The sequence below is a fragment of the Streptopelia decaocto genome (genome assembly GCF_964273445.1).
Source record: "Streptopelia decaocto genome assembly, chromosome: 7".
Taxonomy (NCBI): domain Eukaryota; kingdom Metazoa; phylum Chordata; class Aves; order Columbiformes; family Columbidae; genus Streptopelia; species Streptopelia decaocto.
In genome coordinates, this window is record NC_138661.1 from 65,535,111 (window position 1) to 65,556,687 (window position 21,577).

Sequence of the window (21,577 nt, forward strand, 5' to 3'; positions counted from 1 at the left end):
CTGATTCTTGATTGGACTCTCTTAAGTGCTACCAGTATATAGAAATAAATAACGATGATAAAACAGTTGTGGAGTACAGTGCTGGTTTATGATTATACTTTTTCTTCCTGCTCAGAAAGGAAGAAAGGAAGCATTCTAAGTTACTGCAGAAAAAATTCTGAAGAAAATATAGGTTACATAATACTGCACCAGTGATAGGAATATTGGGAGGGACACGTTGAGAAAATGAGCATAATATAATTTTATGTTTTAAATGGCCTTTTTTATTTTGTCCCAGTGCCTGATCTTTGGATTGAATCACATAAAACAGCTGAAGCAATTGAACACTTTGCTGCCAGTGAAGGAGGCAAATCCACAGCCCGTCCTTCCCGTGAGCAGGACCTGCTGCCCTTAGCGAGCTGATTCAGCTCCCTGTGCCAGCAAAACCCTCTCTATTTATTTATTTCTATGTTGCCTGAGTGATCTGCATTAGCTCACAGAGGCATCAGATGAGCCCCGCAGCCTCATCTGACTCTGCTTATCACCGGAGTCATGTGGCGAAGGGAAAGGGTATCTGAAGATGGCGGGACGGCATCTCCGCCATCAGGGATGTTTGAGATGTTCCCACACCCCAGCGCGCTTCCCTGAGCAACACTAATTCTTAAAGTGGAAGAAAACCTATGATGATTTGCTCCATTTTTTCATGGGCCGTGCTCACGGCCCTTTTTTGACATACACGTAAATGATTTCATTACATGGCCATGAGCAGCATGCGTTCTAAAGTTCTCCGTTCAAACAGCCACACTGAAGTGTTAACCTGCTGATTCACATCTCTTTCATTGTGTTGGGAATTCTGGTCCACAAATCAAAAAGTAATAGTTAAATATTTTGTTCTATAATCGTGTCCAATGAGTAAATTCAAGGAAGATCCTATATTTTCAAGAACATTCAGTGACAAGGTAGAGAAAATAGTGTAAAAAATTATTAGTTCAGTGTAATTAATTATCAGTTCAGGACGTATAACTACAGATAAAATGTTGTACTGACTATAATTGTAAGATATTATCACATTATCATAGATAGTGGGTGAGTGAGCTATCAAATCACCCAGCTGTATAAATCTGATTTTTAATCAAGCCTGAGTACTAAATCACATTTCTATTAACTTTGCTAGACACCACAATCTGCAGTTTATGCTGTTATAACATTTGCCAGTTGTGAAAGGAGGGGAATACTTGGGCGAGGACGAAGTTAAATGGTGTGGACTGACAGCACCTGATCCAGTGAGAATCCACCCAGTGAAAAATCAACCTCTCAATAGACTGTTGAACAACTTAGACCGTGCCCTGCATTTTGTGTCACACAGCTGTGACATTTTTGATCTGATAGTAGCACCTTTGACTCCAGATTTACCGTGTAGCAGGAGCGGACTGAGTCCTTTTTACAGGGAAAGAGTGGTTAAAGTATTAATAATAGGAAACAGCTTCCTTGTGCTCCCTGAAGGAGCCAGGACTCCATACTTGTAAACCATCTTCATCAAACCAATGGGCTATGCTGTATTCTTTGAACTTTAACAAATAGTAATATTAAATATTTTATGTCTTACTGAATATAATATAAAGAAACTGGAGAACGTATGGCTGACGTAAAGACTTAATCCCCCAATGCTTAAAGAAACTCATTTCCAAGGCGATGGGAAAGCAGCAGATTAATTTATAGGCATAATGAAAGGACTTAGCTATCTTATTTCATCACGACAAAAGCTACGAACCTCTTCTCATGCCAAGTGCGGGGGAAAGACTCCGTTTAAACAGAAGCAGTACATTCAACAGAAAGATTCTTCTAAATCAGAGATGCCAGATAGCTTTTCCAACAAGTGACTTCAGCCAGTATGTCCTGCAGCCAAGGGAGAGGAGCTGGCCACAGCAATTTACGGATAATTAGCTGAAGGGGACATGACTGATGCTGAGAATCGTTTGCCACTTCCAAACGAAGATGCCTGACTGCCCCGATAGCCACAGAGTGGCAAATGGCAGTCGATATAATTAGGGACTCTCTAATTTGCCTGGTGTCAAAAATGCCAAACCCCGAATTCCATGGTTTCTTCTCTAAGCATACAGTAGGACTAGTCAAAACAGCTATAAATACATTTCCCCTGTATCTGCACATTCCATAAATAGTACAAATATAATTTTATAGCAATAACTGAGACCGGAATAGTGGGATTATCTGCTCAGGTTCGGACAGTTTTTAGTTTAATTTCTACCATTAGAGTCTGAATTTGAAAAAGATTATGGAGCATAAATTAATTCTTGCTTTCACAACAAAAGCATGTGCAATTTTATTCCTGAAAAGGCTGACATATGTTAGCAGCAAAAAGACTTTTTAAGAGCAGAGATGATCCTGCTTCCAGTGAAATCAGAGAGAATCTGTCAATGCTTTTGAGGAAAGGATGACAGTTCTCTCTTTTATATACTTTTAAAGTGCCTGCTTTTGTTGTATTTTTGTTTCTTGAGAAATTATTGCATAATATTGTTCACGTTTACTCCTTTGTAAGTAGTTGTACCAGGTTAGGTCCTTACAGGTACTGAGAAACCAGAGAAATTGTTTTTACATCAGATTGTGCTGTGTGATTGCATAAGATCTGCTGATCAGAAGGGGACGGTAAATCCTGGGCACCCAAAGAATGAGCGGATGGCACCGACCTGCCGGAATGATCTGAAGGGGTAAGGGGGGGACAGTCATGGCAGAGGGAGCAGCAGATCTTCCATTCCCTTCGAGAAATCCTGGTGATTTCTGAGGCTGCGGAGCACCGGCACATTTCGGTGACCAAAGGGAATCAGCGCAATGGTCTGGCCGTTCCCTGACCAGGCGTTGACTCCAAGCGGCAGCTTGTGGAGAAGGACAATCCTATGTGTGGAGTAGCTTGTCTGTTGTGGCCACACTTCATGTTGGAATGAGGTTTGAGTAGCTTACTTGGCCACCTTCCACACTTAGGACTTGTTGATTATCCTCTGAAGTCATCAATCACTTTTCTGGTCACGTTGGAAGGAGCTGGATAGCATTTTTCCTGGCAGTTATAACATTCATTTGATCTGTCTTCTGTTGACGCCTAGTTAGTGCTAAATTGAAGTTAAGTAGACAACAATAACACTTTCTGGGCAAGAGAAATTCTGTTTTTTCAATGACTTAGTGATCAGGCCATTGGTCCAGATGCTGGGAGACTGGGGCTGGTTTAGTGTATAAGGGCTGGAATTTGATGTCATCTATTTTGAAGCTTGTTCAAGACTCCTCTGTCTATTTTCAGTCTTCCAACTCAATAACTTTGTCTTAGCACCAGTAAAGCCAGCAACGCTTTTCATATCACTTATTATACTAGTGCAGAGAAATTTTCTCCATTGCTTATAGTGGACTCTCAGATTTAAGAGACCCACCGAAACAGCACATAAAGAAATAATGCTAGCGCCAAGTCTAAAATCAATGCCCTTGATTTTCTTTTTCTTATGAAAAAATGCTAAAATACAGAAAATACTTTGTGGCATAACAAAAGTTTGCCCTAGTATTATCCATTTGATATGAGAAATGCCATATGCACAGCGAGGAGGTGTGTGTGTATGTGAGTATACACGTTTTATATTCAAGTTTAACTCTTTTGTGTTAACCTTGTGGGGAATGCTACGTCCATTGAAGTAACAGGCAGAGGAATAATAATTGTATTCTATAAACAGCCTTGTTTAGGTTGCAGAAACCAAATAAATATTGATTCTGTTCAGGCTGAGTTTCAAAATGTGAGAATTTCAGTAGAACCTGGGGGAAGGTTTATTAATTAATGCAGAAAACAAAAATGTATTTCAGTCATTTCAAATTACAGTAATTATCACTTTAAATAATTAACTTCATTTTCATTTAATTGTGAGTTTCAGGGAAGGAACAATGTATATGTGTGAGAAAAACACATGATAAGGGAACAGGTGTTTCCTTGGAATCCCTTCAAGTGCTGTTCTCTGGTTTTCATGTGGTTGTCCCTCATTTCTATTCATAAAAGTGGTCATCTGAGGAGAAAGATCAAAAAAGATTTTGGATTCCAAGTCCTTGCAGTCCAGATCCTGTAGTGGTGGAGTCACTGGGGTTTGGGCTTAACCCATTAATTTGTTTGTTTGTTTTGTTTGTTTGCTTGTTTTCTTTCCTTCTTTTGCCATTAATGTGTCCATGCGGTTTGAATAGTGACTCCACAGCTCCCACGTAGGCAGGACAACTCTCTGTCAAAACTGGGGAAACGTTAATAACTGGTGGGGAAGTGTACCAGAAATAATGTAATTTGAGGGAAAAAAATCTAAGAAACTTCAATGTTTTTCTTCTGGTTTTAAGGTAGCAGTTGTGTGGGGTTATAAACCCATGGTAAATATCTTACTAAAAATGTGTATTTCTTGGTGGCTTCTATTCTGCCACCTTTTTTTTATTTTTTATGACCAAGTGGCAATAAGAAACACAATTAATTTGGGGTTTTAAATAATTTTGAAATTACATATTCAGATAAAACAGGAAATCAACAACCACAGTAATAAAGTTATTCCTTATGTAGGATCTTCTATTCTTTGGTGTGTTTTAAGAGCTGCTTTCTCCAAAGTTGTAATGCAGAAGTGGATGAGTTTGCCACATATCAGCACTTTGCAAATCACATGGCAATGAAAGGCAAATGAAAATCAGGACAGCCAGTCGCAAATGCAGGGGAGTTTGGGCAAGAAAATAAGATTAGCTGAATTTGTGTTTGTCTGGAATAACAGAAACTACATCCTACTTAATAGCAAAATATCCGTAAGGTCTCTGAGCACCGTGGGCGAGGTTTTGGGTTATCTTCCACGCAAAGGACAGACACGAATGAACCGGGAGGGTTTGACCCGGCGTTTGCAATCCCGCACCGCGCGTTTCAGCATCGTGGCCACGCTGGAAGGAGGGAAAGAGGGACAGTTACGGGGTGCGGCTTCTTCCCCCGAACTCCGCGGGTTTAGCGACAGCCACGGTCTTTATTCCCCCGACAACCGCACTTTTCCCCCGCCATGTGCCTCCCCGTCCCCGCCGTCCCTCCCCCGGCAGCCGGGGCAGCCGCCCCGTCATCCAGCCCGCACCGCAGAGCCGCACTCGCACCGCTGGAGCCCGGCAGGACGAGGGGGACAGTGCGGGGACACCCCGGGACACCCCGTGTCACCCCGTGTCACCCCGCACCGCGTCCGCACGGCAGCACCGCCCCGGGAGCGCCCGCGCCGCTGATTGGCTAGTCCAGCCGGCGGCGCAGCCAATGGGGCGGCGCGGCAGCCCGGCCATTCATGAAAACCCAGCTGGGCCGGGCTCCGGTTCCCTCTCCCGCCGCCCATCGGTACCGGGAGCGTCGCTCCGTGTGGCGCTGGGAACCCGTTCTACAGGGTAATAATCCTGCGGGGCCGTTCGTTTGTGTGCTGGAATTCAAGCTCTGCCCGCCATGACGACGCTTTTGGCGCTGATTGAAATCATCTGCTTTCCGTTCTCTGACAAATTAATTGAGCTTTCCTCTGACTCAGGGGCCTTCTGACTTTTGAGGTTGATTTTGCTTACGTGCCGTCTCACAGACGAACACAATTTCATTTTCTAGGCTTTAAGTGAAGTTTACGTTTCCAGAAAGCCAATGAAAGAAGCATTTGTTCTGGTGATAGCATTTCAGCTTTTACTAATAGAGCTTATTAAGTATTGATTTTACTGCAGCTGATAACCAACTCCAAAATGTGTTAGATCCTGAGGTGCACAGTTCTGATAACATCGCAAGCTATGAGTTGCTTTCTTGCAAGTATATTGAAAGAACGCTCCTTAGATGACCACAAAATATCTTGCAGAACAGAGCTGGGACAGTGTCAAGCCTATGCCTGTTTGTTGTGCTGATAAAATAACTTCTGATTAAGGACATGTCCCAGTTCAATTTCACTTCATGTGGCTAACCAGGAGTTGCAAGTTCAGCTACAGTCCAAATCCCCCAAGTCCTGCATTCAGGGGTAGGATTTGGGCTCCCTAATGATATGTGGCTTGTTCCACCATTCTCTTGATCTGCCCTTGATGACTTTTAAAACTCACCTTCCAAAGATAAGGAGAAAAACTCTGCTTTCAGGTATCTGAATGCTGCTGCCTGTGATCACCCTCTGTGTATATCCAGTATTTGAAAAGCAGCTCAAAGCTGTAAAGACAAGGCTATGCCAGGCTTGGGGGCTGATGAAGAAGCACTGAAGACGCGGGTAGTTTGCCATGCTCAGCTGAGTCTGTATGTATACTCTGCATTTTTCTGTTACACCTGTTAATTTTCCGTATTTAGAAAGGCACTAAAGCATGTAATTAACTCTGTGGGGCTTCCGTTCTCATTTACTTGGAATAGTCTTAAGCACATTCGCAAAGTTAAGCATGTGCTGGCGTTGTTTGTTGAACTGGGAATGAAGAGAATCTGCTGTTTTTCTTGGCCCATGTGAATGTTTCTTCCATTTTCTCACCTCCTTCCATCTGGTCTAAAATCCAAATTATTTGTAAACATTCATTAATTTATCCTTGAAACTCTTCTGGGAAATAAGGGTGTTATTTTTGACCCTTCATTTACATAAAATGCAACTGATACCAAAAGAATTTTATGAGGCCATCAGGAATCAAGCCCAAATTCTGTCCCCTGCTTTATATGTGGTGCTCACAGCTCAGAACGGTAGGACCTCAACCAGCTCTGATTGACTGCAGAATTTTTGTTATAGGCTGACCCTCACACCATTTATAGTTCTTTATCCTCTAAATTACAGTTGCCACTTTGAAAAGTCAAGCAGAGAGCACTGAGTTAATTGAAGTGTTAGAAAATAACTAAAACAAAGGTACTACAATCATAATAATAGTAGCTGAAATTTCAACACAAAACCTCAGACCCAAACATTCCCAAATGCGAGGGGAAATATACAAGTGAATCCACACTCACACATTATGATTTACCTCTTTGCATGAACTGGCCAAGCCAACTCCCCCAGTTCTGGCTGCATCTGAACCTTTCAATCAGTGTCTTCAATTTCATCAAAGTTTTCAATCTGTTGGTAAATATGAGCTTTGCGGCTTGCACCTATTTTTGCTACAGTTATGTTACCATTTCTAGGGCTGTGACTTAGAAGAAATTACCTTTTGATTTCTACAGAGAGCAAAACCAGCAAAATACTCTCAGCAAAGCTTTATTTAGGTACCGGTAGTGGGTGAATTTAGTGCTGTTCCGTGTCACTTTTGCCCAATCTGAGACCTGAGTACAACCGCAGTTTTCAGGGCTGTACGTACCCTTAGGATTGCTGGTACTCTTGAGAGAACAGAAGAAAATGGCAGGAAAATTTCTTAGTTGAATTACGCTGTTTAGGATGCTGAGTGGTTTGCAATCAGCTCGTGTAATAACGTTGATAATGATATTCAGTGTCTTTGCTTAAGCTTTTCTGCATTTATTATGCAAGTCTAAGAGGTCTGTCAAAAATGTAGCTAGAGATTGGACATGGAATCTGCAGCTGTTCAAGCTTTTTGCTATCCGGCCATACAATAGTTACTAAGGCACATTGAAAACTTTCTGTTGTGAGTGTACTATTAACACTTCAGGGCTGTGAAGCAACATGAAAAACAGTCGCTGTTCCAGGCTTTTTCAGGAATATCATGGAAAGGGATGAAAAAGAGAAAACTTGTTCAGTTTACTTCTCAAATTTTTATTCTATGTTCATACAAATTATGTTTATATTATGCAACTCCACAACAACAGAGCATACCATGCAATTCTATTTTTATCACAGAGTTACCGGTTAGTGTACCAGCTTTTGATACAACAAAAAGTATAGATATGCAATAGATGCACAGGTAGCTGCTAGATGTGAGCCCAATATCACCCGATAGTGTGAACTCAAAACAGTACAGAATATTAAACAAAGGGATTTGACTTCTCCTGTTTATATGAGTGATGAATGATGCTTTTCCATTTTCTTTTTCTTTTCCCCTGTTCTTTCTTGTAAGAAGACTGAGAACATAAAGCTTTTGTCAGAAGTTTTGCTCCTTCCTGCCTTGTGACAGTTCCTTTTGCTCATTTTTCTGCAACGCTAGGATCTACCTGAACTTGCTTCTCTATTTCCCCCCTTTCCCTGTAGAAGGAGGTAATTGTGTTTGACGTGTCTCCCTGGCTGAGATCGAGAGGAGACCCATGGAATACTGTGCAAGGACCAGTTTGCAGGTGGGGAGAAGCAAGAGAGGAGAAGGCTGGTGACCTGATTCTGTGTGACACCACACGGCCTGGGGGGCAGGAAGGAAAACGTGTGAAACTGGCTTCAAACTTCCTTGGCACAAAGCGGGGAGAGAAATCTGTGCTGGACGACCCTGATGAAAACACAAGAGCAGACATCTGGGAGTGGAGCTGCGCCATCTGAAGAGCGCAACCGCAAAGTCCTTGATGATAACCAAGGTATTTTACAACAATAATTACTTTGAACTCTGAAGCACGCTTCAGAGTATCTGTGTGTTTGTGAGGGAGTGAGGAATGAAAGGGATTTTGTAGCTATAAAAGAAAACTTTTTCTATCATGCTTGTACAGGTTGTCGATGCAGAGTTTGGTCCCGTTTTATTACAGAGCATACGGAACCAGCTTTGCAGTCTTTGTCTTCTATCAGTATGTGCCTTTTGGTCTCCAAAACAGCAGCAGAACAGCCTTCTTGGGCCAAATCTCTCTTTGTCATTATGGAATAGTCCCCTCAGCTTCAATATAATTATTATGAGTGAGACAAGTCTCCTATGTCCCTTGCAAAAAAAGGACTTGAAAGTACCCTTGATTATTCTTTATGACACTGGCATATCTGCAGCAAAGCTTCACATCTCTAATCTAAACTGAGTAAAGTGCCCTTAGGATGACAAATAATAAGGGAAATGAACTTGGGGAAGCTTGTCCTGGCTTTTAAGGTGAATTTCTCCTTGTTTGTGTTGATTTCCCTTCTAATTCAGTTTGTTTGCAAGTGGACCTTGTTCAGGAAGGCAGAGTGTTGATTAGCAGCCAACACTCATTTAATAATGGAACAAAATTAGTTTTGCAGTGAAGGAGAATTCACTTCAGGAAGAAACAGGAGTAACTTGTAAAGATTTCATCGACCAAACAGGAAATGGAAACAGTCCCATGTGGTTTAGGTAGTTTTGATTGCGATGCCAAGGGTGTAAATTGCCAAACAGCTTTTGCTGGCTTGAGCTGTTGTTGTTTTCCCCTTCCTCCCAAGTGCTCCTAGGTGTCCACTCCTGCCTGAAACATTCCCCTTCCATCTGGATCAAGTCTCTGAGCTGCTGTACTCTGCCTTCAGGGCAAACATGGCTGGGGGAGAATTGCTAACAGCTGCTTGTGCTGCTTAGTCATTATTGCCACCAAGAACCACTGTCTGAGGTGGATGAAGAGGTGTTTGCAATGTGTATTTACAAACAATAGCTAGACGGAATTTGTCTGCACTAAACATTTGTCAAACAGTTTTGAGAAGGAAATACATTCAGATGCTCTTTTGACCAGGGAAAGTATATGTGCAGATTCCAGTATTGTCTAATATAGCTATGCTGCTGTAATACTAAATAAAGGCAGTGCAACTGTGAGAGATAGCAAGGATGGCTTGTTTTTTTTTTTTGCTTGGACTTATTCTGATGGTAGATTGTGTCAGTTAAACATTTTGGGAACCAGAAGTCACTTCTCTATAGGAACTTAGCAGCAGTACTCACAGCTAAACCACAGACACTCCCTGGTTGAACATGTACTGATGTCAGCCCCGAGTGAATGACTTCTAAAAGCAGCATCATGTAAACGTGCTTGAATTAAATCAGAGCAGATCGGAAGCAAGTCCTGAGACTTAAGTGAATGACCTTTCTTGCTGTTGTTGTTTCCAAATGTTTGGCAGGCTCTCCTCTGACCACTATATTTCATTTCCATGCACCCCTGTACTTCCCAGTTCCGGCCAGGAGCAGAAGCAGAAGTAATAAAATACCACAAGAAAAGCTATTCTTGTGATATTTCCGGTGCTACTGGATGCAGCACCAACAGGAAATCTCATGAGAAGGGCTGTTCCTTCTCAGTTTCCAGGCCCACTTTGGAAACCCAAGTGACTTAGTAGAAATAAATAGCAAATAAGCATCAGCCAGCTTTGCTGAATAAAACTCCTTTTCCCAGTATTTCTGGTCCAGTCCTCCCTCCTCACAAGGTGCGCAAGCCTTGTGACAGATGGTGGTGACAGAGAAGACAAGACCTTCATGGTCAGTTCAAAATAGTCTGAACCTGAATTTCCATCCAGTTATCTAACGTGAAATCATTGAATCACAGTTTGGGTTGGAAGGGACCTCCAAAGCTCATCCAGGGACATCTTCACCAGCTCAGGTTGCTCAGAGCCCCATCCAGCCTGGCCTGGGATGTCTCCAGGGATGGTTCATCCACCACCTCTCTGGGCAACCTGGGCCAGGCTCTCACCACCCTCAGTGTAAAATATTTCTTCCTCATGTCCAGCCTGGACCACCCCTCATTTAGTTTAAAACCATCACCCCTTCCCTTGTCTTAACACACTCTGCAACAAAGTCTGTTCCCATCTTATAAGCTCCTTTTAAGTACTGAAAGTCCACAATAAGGTTTCCCTGGAGCCTTCTGTGGGAAATGAAGAGACCTGCAGACATACAGCCCTCTCTGTTTTAAAATGCATCAGTCTTACTTGAGAGCCCACTGTGCTTCAGGGCTTCAGCCTCACCACCTCCACCCGTGGAGGCGCTGCTGATGGTTTGCAGCAAGGAGGTTGTCCCCTTCCCACTTCATCCTCAATGCAGGTGCTCCAGGAGGAGTCAATCTCAGAGCCAGCTGATGCAGGAGCAGCCCACAGAAACCATCACAACATACACAATAAAAAACCATCAGTCTTAGGAGCATTCATGTGATTCTCATCTTTCCTGCTATTCCCCCCATCCCTTGTTGCTTTTGTGTATTACAGAAGGAGCTGTGCCTATTCACTGTTTGCCTAAAGTGTTATGTTTGGGGTGATAATTCAGTCAGTTTGGCCACATGCTTGGAATTTTCAATACAATTTCTAAGTTCAAGAATTACCATCTAGGGATCAGTCCTCAGCCCACAAAAAGGGGGCTGTTCCTTTGACTTCCCAGGGTAGCAAATCAGGTCCTCAGTGATCTGCAGATCTTAAAACTTCCCTGAAATGTTTTGCAGAATCTCTGCCGTTCAGCCGGCTGATGGACACACACGCTGTCAAAGATGATGACTCAGATGTAAACCCTTCCTGAAGTGTCTCTTTCAAGAACAAATGCTTTCCCTCTCGGTAACTGGTACTCCAGTTTCTGGCTCTCCAGCTGCAATACTAGATTGCATTTGCAGTGTCACTTTGGCAATTAAAAAACCTTGTCATAGTCATCTGCTTCAACACCAAGCGTCTCATCCAACTGACTCTGGCCCTCTTTGTTTTCCTCACATGCAGCCAGGATGCAGGTTTCCCATTATGTTTGATACTCGAGACATTTGGGCATGGAATGTAACCACTTAAAACTGTTTGGTTTGTCACTTTGGGATTTGCTACATAAGGCTCTGTTAATACAAACCGGCCTGTTTATAATATTCATCAGACAGTGGAAGAAATTCCTCTGATGTCTGTATAATGCAGTGAGCAGACTCCTTGATTATTAACATACTGATTGTGTACTCCTATTTCAGATGTGAGCTCAGCACTGGGGAAAGAGAGCTGGGGGAATAAAAAATGTAAGACGCCTGACATGCTTGGGATTTGGTCTGTGAAACTGGAAAAAATATTTACAGGGTTAGATCGTGTTTTTCTGTCATTCTTTCCTTTTATGTAATATTTGGAGAAGCCGCTGAATTTTCGATTCTTACCCAAATCAAGCCACACCTCTGAGCACTGGAATAATCATTGTAGGAGAGGGAATGGAAGCAACATGTCTCCATCCTTTCTTAATCCTTTCATTGATGTACTCATTAGCGCTGGCACGGCGATCATCTGATGCATCTCATCCCTCCCCCAGCACTTCCTTAAGCTCAGTATCTACTTATATGCTGGGCTTAACTTCCAGCCTTACGCTGATGTGCTTCCCTGGACCCTGGTTCTCTCTGTGGTTGCTCGATAGTGCAACCTATCCCACCATGTGTAGCAAACCAGAGCGTCCTTGCCAGCCTTTGTAAAAGCTGTAAAGAATCCTGCATTGCATGATTGTGCGTGAAAATAGTCCCTTAAATATAAGTCACAGCAATTAACCTGCTAAATATTCTCTGGCCAGTAATAACTTTGATGGGTATCAGTTGCCGCATCCCATCGCCAGTCGCTTACCCGTTTACAATGCTTTTGTTTATTAATAAGGACTTTTTGATGCCTTAGTCATAGAAAATACAGCAGATACATTTTTGCATTGCTCATTGTTTTCATCCCTCGGGTATTGTATCTTTTAATTTACTGTTTGTTGTTTTCGTGAAGGAACTTTCACTTTTAGTTGGTTTCAGAGCCCACCCTGGATATCCCCTGGATGGGCTGAAGTACATCAGCTATGACATTAACTAACATTAATGTGGAAATTTAGAATCCAAATAGAATTTGTCCTGTTGCCCAACAATGAGTCATTGTCCTTTTTCTCTTTTTAGCCAACAGCAGATTCAGAAGCTGTGAGACAGTTTCCTGCAGATAAGAGATAAATCGAAGGGAAACCTGGCAAAAAGATGATGGTCAAGCTGCAAGATATCATTTCCTCCAAAGCCCCTACATACTAATTAACCATTCCAAGCATACTTTCAACAGCATTTAGGGATTTCCTCATCAAAATAAACTTCCTCCCATGTTATCTTCATTTTTTACATCCGGTGGTATAGTCTGATATAAGAATCAGGGTTAAAAATTCCTAACATTGGGTTGTGTGTGTGTGTGTATATATATATACGCACAAGCACGCGTGCACACACACTCACGCGACTGAAGCTTTGCCAGTATTACTTTGGAATTTTAATGCCTGATCCAAAGTCTTCTGTAGTCAGCAAGAGATTTTCTGTTAACTTCAATAGTAGCAGGATCGAGCCTCCATCCTTCCGCATCCAGATTTTTTCATTTATGCCTTATGACTTGTTTATAACAAACTACAGATGGGCTTGAGTCATAAAGTTCGGAGTATTTGGTTTAGAGGTTTTGCTGTGGGCCCATCGCTTTAATGTACTGCTTATTCCAGACCTGCCTTTTAAACGGAAAATGTTGTCAGAATGAAAGTGTATGCGCCATAAACAAACTTCTCATTTCCTTCCCCTTAAGTTTTTTCCTCTTTTGAAGCTGATTTCTTTAACTGGACAATTAGTTTTAGGACTCCCATTGCATGCAAAGTTGTCATACCTGATTTGCAGTCTTTTCTGTTTCAAGTGCTATCAATTATTGTCTAACTAGATGCTCCCGTGGGATCAGCTGTCACTAAGAGCAAATTTGAACACAATGAGTTGCTTCCTATTTCCAAAAGAATCTGAAGATTGTCAGAGCTTGACAGGCAGCTCCAGTTTTAAGATGAAACAGATAAGTTAGGTTTCCCTGTTAGGCGCTTTTGAACACAAGTAGATAAAGGAAGTATTGTTTCTGAAGAGGAGATGCCATTTATAGTGCAAATTCACTCTTATTAAGAACAAACTGCAGTTGCTTTAGACACAAAGACATTTGCACTGCAAAAGGTAATAAAATACTTATGAGTCTTTGCAAATATTTCTGCAGATCCTGCACTTACAAATTTGGCTTTCATATTTTTTTTTAAATGAGACTGAGTAAACTATTAAATCAGTAGATTGTATAATGTAACTGCTGTGTAGATCAAATACATAAGGTGTTGATTTTCTAACCAAATTCACTGACAGTCAGCTAGAAGTTGAATTTATCTAGCCCTGTTTTCGAAGATGCTTCATGTATTGTGTGCCTTGGTAATTACTTACCTATGCTGCCCATGAAGGTCAAGTGCTTGTTATTTCAGGCATATCTTAAGTGAGAGGTGTTACAACTTGTAGTTTTGGGGTAGCAGTGACTTTATTTTGTGCTGTGCCACTTTTGTTTTGGGGTGGAAATGTGCTACTGAATTATTCCTTTGTGCAAAGAAATCTGAGACTATCATTGAATGTGCACTTAAAAAAACCCAATATTCTTAGAGGTGGCACCAGGTTATTGTTCCCAAGGTCTGAGGTGTTCCAGTTGTCCGCAGAAGAGACTCACTGGGTGTACTGGAAACACTCATTACTTATTTCAGGAAAGAGAGTTGTCCTTCCAATCCTTTTCTGTTTGCAGAGTCAGTCTTACCCATTTGGTGGCTGTTGGGTGTATCAACAATGGTACTGTCTAGTGACAGTTTTTGCCTGGGTCTTCTTCCTCCCTCTAAAATCCGAAACAATCGTAACAGGAAATATGAAAGGAGAATGTGACCGCTTGAGTTTGCCATCTGTAGTCAGTGTGATATTTTAAACTTTAATATTTTGAACATTTTCAATTAAGACTGACATCAAGGAATAGAAACTTTTGTTTGGAATCGTTATAGTTGGGAAAACACCAGGGAATGGTGAATATCCTTAGACAGAGAAGTATTGTACAACCTGAGTAGCTGCCACCGTGTTGACGAATTGTCCGCAGAACAGATCAAAAGGAGGAATTTTGGCCATGAGGCCAATTCACGTGATCTACCAATGGAGAGAAGCAATGTTATTTCCACTTGCAAAATCATGGGGCTCCATTGCCACACTTTCACAATCACCAAATTAGAATCAGGTGTTAATTAGCACTTGTGTTTGGCAAGCTCAGTTTATTGAGAACATTTGCCTTGGTCAGACTTTTGATTATTTTGGCTCTGAAACCTGGTTTACATTGATTTAATCATTAGAATACCCTCTTCTAAGGCTTTCAAATGATGCAATTAAGTGCAAATACCACATCTCCTGCACAGCAACAGGGATCTGAACAATTATGACAAATCCAATAGGCAGCAATAAGTGCATTTTTTTACCATTTATCACGGTTTAATTCTGTAGGAGAGCATATGTCAAATATTAAAATAATATATCTTTAGCTCACCCATTACCATACTTGTACATTGTAATCATGGCATATCTTTATATCATACTAGGCATCCTTACTGGGTTTCCAAATGAGAAATGCAGTGTTTATTGTATGAGGACATGACAATGCATATCAATTTCTAACTCCAACCACTTACAAAAAAATCTCAGTCTGATGATTGCATCCCAAGAGCAAATAGCATAAATGTGGCATAAATGTAATACAAACAGGTCAGCATCTATAAGAATTACTCACCCATTCTTAAGACGTATATTAATAAATGAGATATTTAGGCTATTTCCTTTTAGAAGCTGTTCATCTACTTAACCATGAATATTACTCTACTTTACAACAGCTTTGAGGCAGCTCTAGTGTTTCAGAGAACTCACTTGGCCATTTTTGTCACATGCATTATTTTGCCATTTGGAGCAATTTCCTAACAATTTAAAATAACGTGTTAATTACTTTTTTCTATTTCTCAGTATGAGGTTACAAAAGTAAATTAACGGTGATGTTTTATCTTCAATTAAAAGTGCTTTCTCCCGCCGGATGTGGTAGTCGGTAATAATTTAGCATAGTCAATTTTTTGCTATGAGCTGGGTCAAACAGCGAATATGGTAGTAAAATTATTAACATTTTTACTTCTAAAACTAGGCTGGATCATGTATTGTTCATTTTTACTGAATCACTGATGCTTTTGACTTGGACAGGAAGGGCTTTTGTAACTTTCCTTGCCTTGAGTAGTACCTTGCTCAATCTACAATCATCACCAGAGCTTCTAATAGACCTGCTGGCAGTTGAGGTGTCAGGATCCAGCACTCTGTTTATAATTTCATTCCCATATGACTGAAGAAAAACACCCTGACAAAAGGAAGTAATCTCTCTAAGGAAGTCTAAATCCTTTTTTTCCCCCCCTCTACTCCTTGAATAGCTTTACAATAGTGATTTTTATCAGATGAGTCATCCGCCAGATTTTAGGAATCGGTGCTCATGTTGTGGATCCATTAGGGGTTTGTACTTCTCTCCATGACAATGAAGTTGGAGGGAATAAGGAGGAGGCAGCTGCTCACATCAAGTGGCGGTGTCTGTCCACTCCTAAGCCTGCAGCCAAAATCAACAGTGTGTCTTTACAGTTGATCTAGGGAATGATGTTACAAAAATGGGATGTTTGCACTAATGACTTAGTCAAATACATCTGGAGCCCTTTTCCCTGAAGAAATGAAACTGATGTAATAACACAACATAGTCTCCTTATTATGTAAATCACGAGGCAGAAAGCTGAGGATGTTATTTAAAGAAAACTGAGGAAAGCTGAAGATTTGCTCAAGTAATTTCCCGTTTTTACCCCATATGAGTTCTTGCAGATGGCAGGAAGGAATAGGAAAAACAGCAAGGCTCCTGGCTTCCAAATGCAAGACAATTCTCTTCTCACAGTAAGATTACGCCACCAAAAACCTGGAGTTTTCTACAAGAGAAGCATTTGGACATGTTGTAAGAAAATCAAGCCGGACTTTATCTATACATTCTGTATATTGAAAATAAAGGAATAATGTCGGTTGCCACTTGTGATGGGATTTTGGAGGCATGAATTTGATAAAGTGCTTAAAGACACACTCTGGTTTTGAGCCCAGGAAATCTATGTAGCTTGCAAATAGAGATTTCCTTCTTTTTACGTAACTTGGATGCAGTGGAAAATGAGAAAAAATGACCTAGAATGTTTTTTTTGTAATTTTTGATTAATTGTGCAGGATTCATCTTTACTTCATATAAAGTTTATGGTCAAAGTTTTGATTAATTTTATTCAAGTCACTTGGGATTGTGATGTATTTTGGAAGATTTTTCTTCCACAATTTGATTTTTCTATGCCATTCGAATTGTGTCATCTACATATGAGTGTAAAGCTTTATGGGTTGCTGCCTGTGGATGAAGAAAAATGAACCTTGGTGCCTTTCCCTCAACACTTAGCAAAGCCGGGCCAATGCCCTGTCACAATAAACCTCAGTAGCTTTGCTCTTCTGGCACAACAGGGTTTTCCTAAATAGATCAAGCATATCTATGCAAGAGACATTTTTGGGAGTGTGACCCAGACATGAAGTTCTCTGGGGAGTCCTGACTATCAAGGCTCATCCTTTTACATTCCACATTCTGCAGAGGAAGAGATGTATTAGGTTGGTGCAAAAGTAAGTGTGGTTTTGGACCGTGAATTTTACATCCTTATAAATAGGCTCAAACACAGCTTTATTAATCAAAATAGGAACCATTACATCTTTGCCAATGAGAAATAAGTTTGTTTTGGGATGCTCTCTTGGATGAACTCTTTGGGATGAACTCTTGGAAAGCATTTTCTGCATCCTGCTGGTTCTGGAAGCATTTTTGCTGAAAAAAGTTGTCAAGGTGCTTGGAAAAGTGACAGTCGGTTGGCGAGAGGTCAGGTGAACACGGTGGATGAGGCAAAACTTCGTAGCCCGATTTGTTCAGCTTTTGAAGTGTTGTTTGTGCGATGTGGGGTAGGGAGTTGTAAGGAAGAATTGTGCCCTTTCTGTTGACCGATGCCAGCTGTAGGCATTGCAGTTTTTGGTGCATCTCATCGATTTGCTGAGCATCCCTCTCAGATGTAGCTCTTAGTGCATCACTGCTTGGTGCGCTACTGAAAAGGGCTCAAATACTTCAGAGATGAGTGCATACAAGAATTTACAGAAATGAGAATAAGGAAGACTTACTTTATAACTTCAAGGCTTACTGTGTGCTCCTGTGGTGCTTCACTCTATACCACTCTACACTGCTCATCATCACACTGAATTTGCAGAGGATGTTCTGTGGCTCATTGTTTGTGGCTTAGGAATTGGTCAAGACATTGACGGCTTTCACCAACTTCAAACCATCGTGACTTTTCTCATGGAAGAACATAGTTTTGCATCTTAAAAATCTGCCTTTTTTTCTCCTAATTACCTCTGTGAATCTTTTCCTTGGGGACCAGGAACTTCCAATGCATGTGAGAAGAGTGTTAACATGAAAGAAAGCTATGGGCAGAAATCAAGAATGTAGGGATGTTTTACACCTTCTGATCCTACAACCTTCACTTAATAGCAAGGGCATTAATTCTAAGACTACACAAACATTTTCTTCCTGGCTATGTGAAGATTTACTTGCATGAACAACACTTTCGTGTACAGAAAGGCACCATCACCTGCAGATATATGGTACTTCCTTCATAAACCTTATTGCTTGGCTTTCCTATTAGGGTATTTTGATTTTATTTATCACCAATAGGGCTGGTGATTCTGCTTGTTGTGTATCTTCGTTCTCGAATGTTTGTATGGTTTGCAATTAGAGTGTAAGACAAGGAGGGCATTAGGGCTTTCTGGTATGGAGAAGGGGCTTTCCATACATCTATAACATAGACCAGATTAGCAATCTTAATGCCATAATGTTTTGCTGAAGACAGCAACGTCCTATTTCCCATGGATGTACAATCCTTTCTCTGGATTGATGGGATCTGGGTTCAAGCAAGAACTTATTATTTCTAAAATATGGAATACATTTGCTCGTGGAACACATGTCCTTTTTATGCCCCCTCATTCATGAGCTGGTTGCAAAGCTACAAATTTGCTATAAAATTCCTTTTAAGGTGCAGTGCTGCTAGAAATTTGTAGAATAATAGACGTCCTTTCATCCTTTGTATTTAAACATGCAATTTGCTTTAACAGGATCTGATCAACCATTAAAACCCACTCCGTGTTTTATGTGTTTAACAAAAAACATACTTGCACAAGTAAAATAGACTGCACGCAAGGCTACAATATACCTATTTATGTTTAACATCTAACAAGGTCTTGCAGAACTCATTTTGTCCTGAGGGGTTTAACAGCTCTGTCCCAATACAGGAGTGGAAGGTCAAGCCCTCTGGAAGGAAAGCTGCAGAACAGCACATGGTAACGTCTTTGTTTGTTAGGGCATTGGGTTGGTAGTCGAAAGTGGGGGTTCACCTCTCACAAGAGGGTGTTCCATCACAGTGCTTAAGTCAAAATACATCTGTGATCCACCCCAGTCATCACCTATCCAAGAATTTTGCAACAGGAGCTGCTTCGTCAGATAATGGGTGGTCAAGCGGTCACTTCAAGGGGTTTCACCCTTTCCTGAAATGAAGATGAGAGTATAAGTTTTAAAGTTTAAAGAGGACGCTAGCTTTTCAGAAACATTCGATTGGAGTCTCTAATGTGGAATGTCTCTAATGTTGCCAGTGTGACACTGAGAAGAAGTTCCCAGTGTTCAAGGTTTGTCTGAAAGACACACAATAAGATTGAAGATTGACCATTTGCTCTTTAAAATTGATTGATTAGACACAGAATTACAGGTTTGGCAATTTTTTTCAATTAAGAGGAAAAAGTGATTTTTCATGTAGATATGCAAAGTTTTGTTTTCTTGAAGACATCAAGCTGGCATTAAAGAACAAGGGAGAACATTCTGGCTTGTAGTTCAAAGGCCTTTCCACAGATAGCTCTTAGCTCAAAAGCTCATACATTTAGCTTTCCTCAAGATGATTTTTTCCAGTATTTCTTTGTGTTCGGCTTTTTTTGTCCTTAATTCTCAATTGTTTTCTCTTGCCATTTTTTTTTTTTCTTTTTTCCCAAACCCACAAAAAAACTCTTAAGGACTAAATGTACTCGAGTCACCAGTGTACGTGTATGGTTTAGGGACCCCATGGTTTCAACTGTCAGGACCTGTGAAGTTACTTACAGAGTACCGGGAAGACATCATAAGCATAACCATCAATAGGAAACCGAGAAATTAATTACAAGAGACACTTCAAAGACATTTTCAGACTTTGAACTAATAACGTAACTTATTTGATATCTTGTCCTCTGCATTTTCTAATTTTGTTTTCCCTTGCTGTCATTAACGTTCGAGAATGAACACATTAAAATGGATTTTTATGTTGGAGATACAAAGAACCAAACCCCAATTTCTATAAAGATTCTTCTATGCAATGCATTTTCATGTCAGAGATGAAGGTGGGAATTAAGAAGAGTTATCAAAACTAAGACGTACATTTTGATAACATTTCCATCCTTTTAAGTAATGGATGTTGTTAACTAAAGGTTTTGTGCATTTTTTTCAAGGAAAAGCAGAGTTTCGTTATTTTTTATCTTTGAAATATTACGCGACAATGAACACCTCAAATTTTCCTACCAGTTCAGTGGATATAGCCAGGACTGCAACTCATTGAGTCACCGCAGTTTTTAAGGTAATAGTAAAAACACCCCAAACTCTTGCTTTTTACACACATATATATTTAAGGGTAAGGATTACATCTGTGTAACTAGTTTTAAGAGAACATTTTCTCATGGTTGCCATGAAAAATAGCACATACCAAATTTGTCTTCTTGTTCTTTTTCAAAGCTCAAATCTTTTGTCTGCCCAAATGATCCCAAGACCTCTAAAATATTCTGTGATCTTTCTAATTGGATACACTGATATCTGCTGGAAAACAGATGTGATCAACTGCAGTCATCTGTGAGGCTGAAACAAAATGCAGCATGTTTTTTCAAGAAAACTTTATCAGTAACTCTACCTCCATCCAAGGCATTGATGTAAACCATAAATAAGAGTTGCCATTTGATGAGAAGGAGGAAATTCTATCTTAGTCAATGACAGGGAAAGTGAAATGTGGTCACCCAGAGTTCCTGCGATTCAAAGCCAACTCATGCCCGCTTTAATTATTATGATGTATGTTCCCATTCAACTTTAATAGGACTGCTTGTATGAGTAAAGGATCTCAATTGCAAGGGTCACATTTGCTTTGCTTTTTCCATCTCTAGAGTTAGGAAACCTGCAGAAAGGACAATGATCCTTTGAGAGAACCATCTGTTCATCTGCCTCTGCCTCCCCCAGGAAAGATTAGCGCCAACCCAGGGTGGTCAGTTTGGACAGACTCCTGGGTAGTGACTGAGTGGAAGGGGGAATAGTCTGGCCTTATATTGTCTTAAGAAGCTGTGGGACTCAAAGTCAAAGCATGAGATGTTTTTGGAGAGGACTTGAACAGTGTTGAATAGAAGTTGAATAGAAGAAACCCCCACGTACGTACCCAGCCAGGGACCCCAGAGATAGCAGTTGAGGAGACGACTGCAACAATTGTTACGCTTTCATGTGTTCCATTACTTGTAAGTTTCATTTTAATTTCACCACAGGTTTTTCAATCCCAGTGGAATATTAGAAAGCACGAATTTCACATGTCAAGGGAAGGTGGAGACAGGAACACAGATCTACAAAGGCCTGGGAAGTACGTTCATGGTTGAGTAACATGTTTGTGGGAACTGCAAGACTGGTAAGGATGGAGATTGCAGATGCTAATTATTTTTATTAGTGGTGGATTTGGTACTTTCAAGAAGTTAAAAGGGTTTTTTTTCATTCCAAGCTCTTTAGAGACTCTAGATGGGTTGAGATAGTCTGAGGCTTTGGCAATCAGTGATGGAATTGCAGTGATACTTGGGCGTCACCTCTGCTTTACCTGTGAA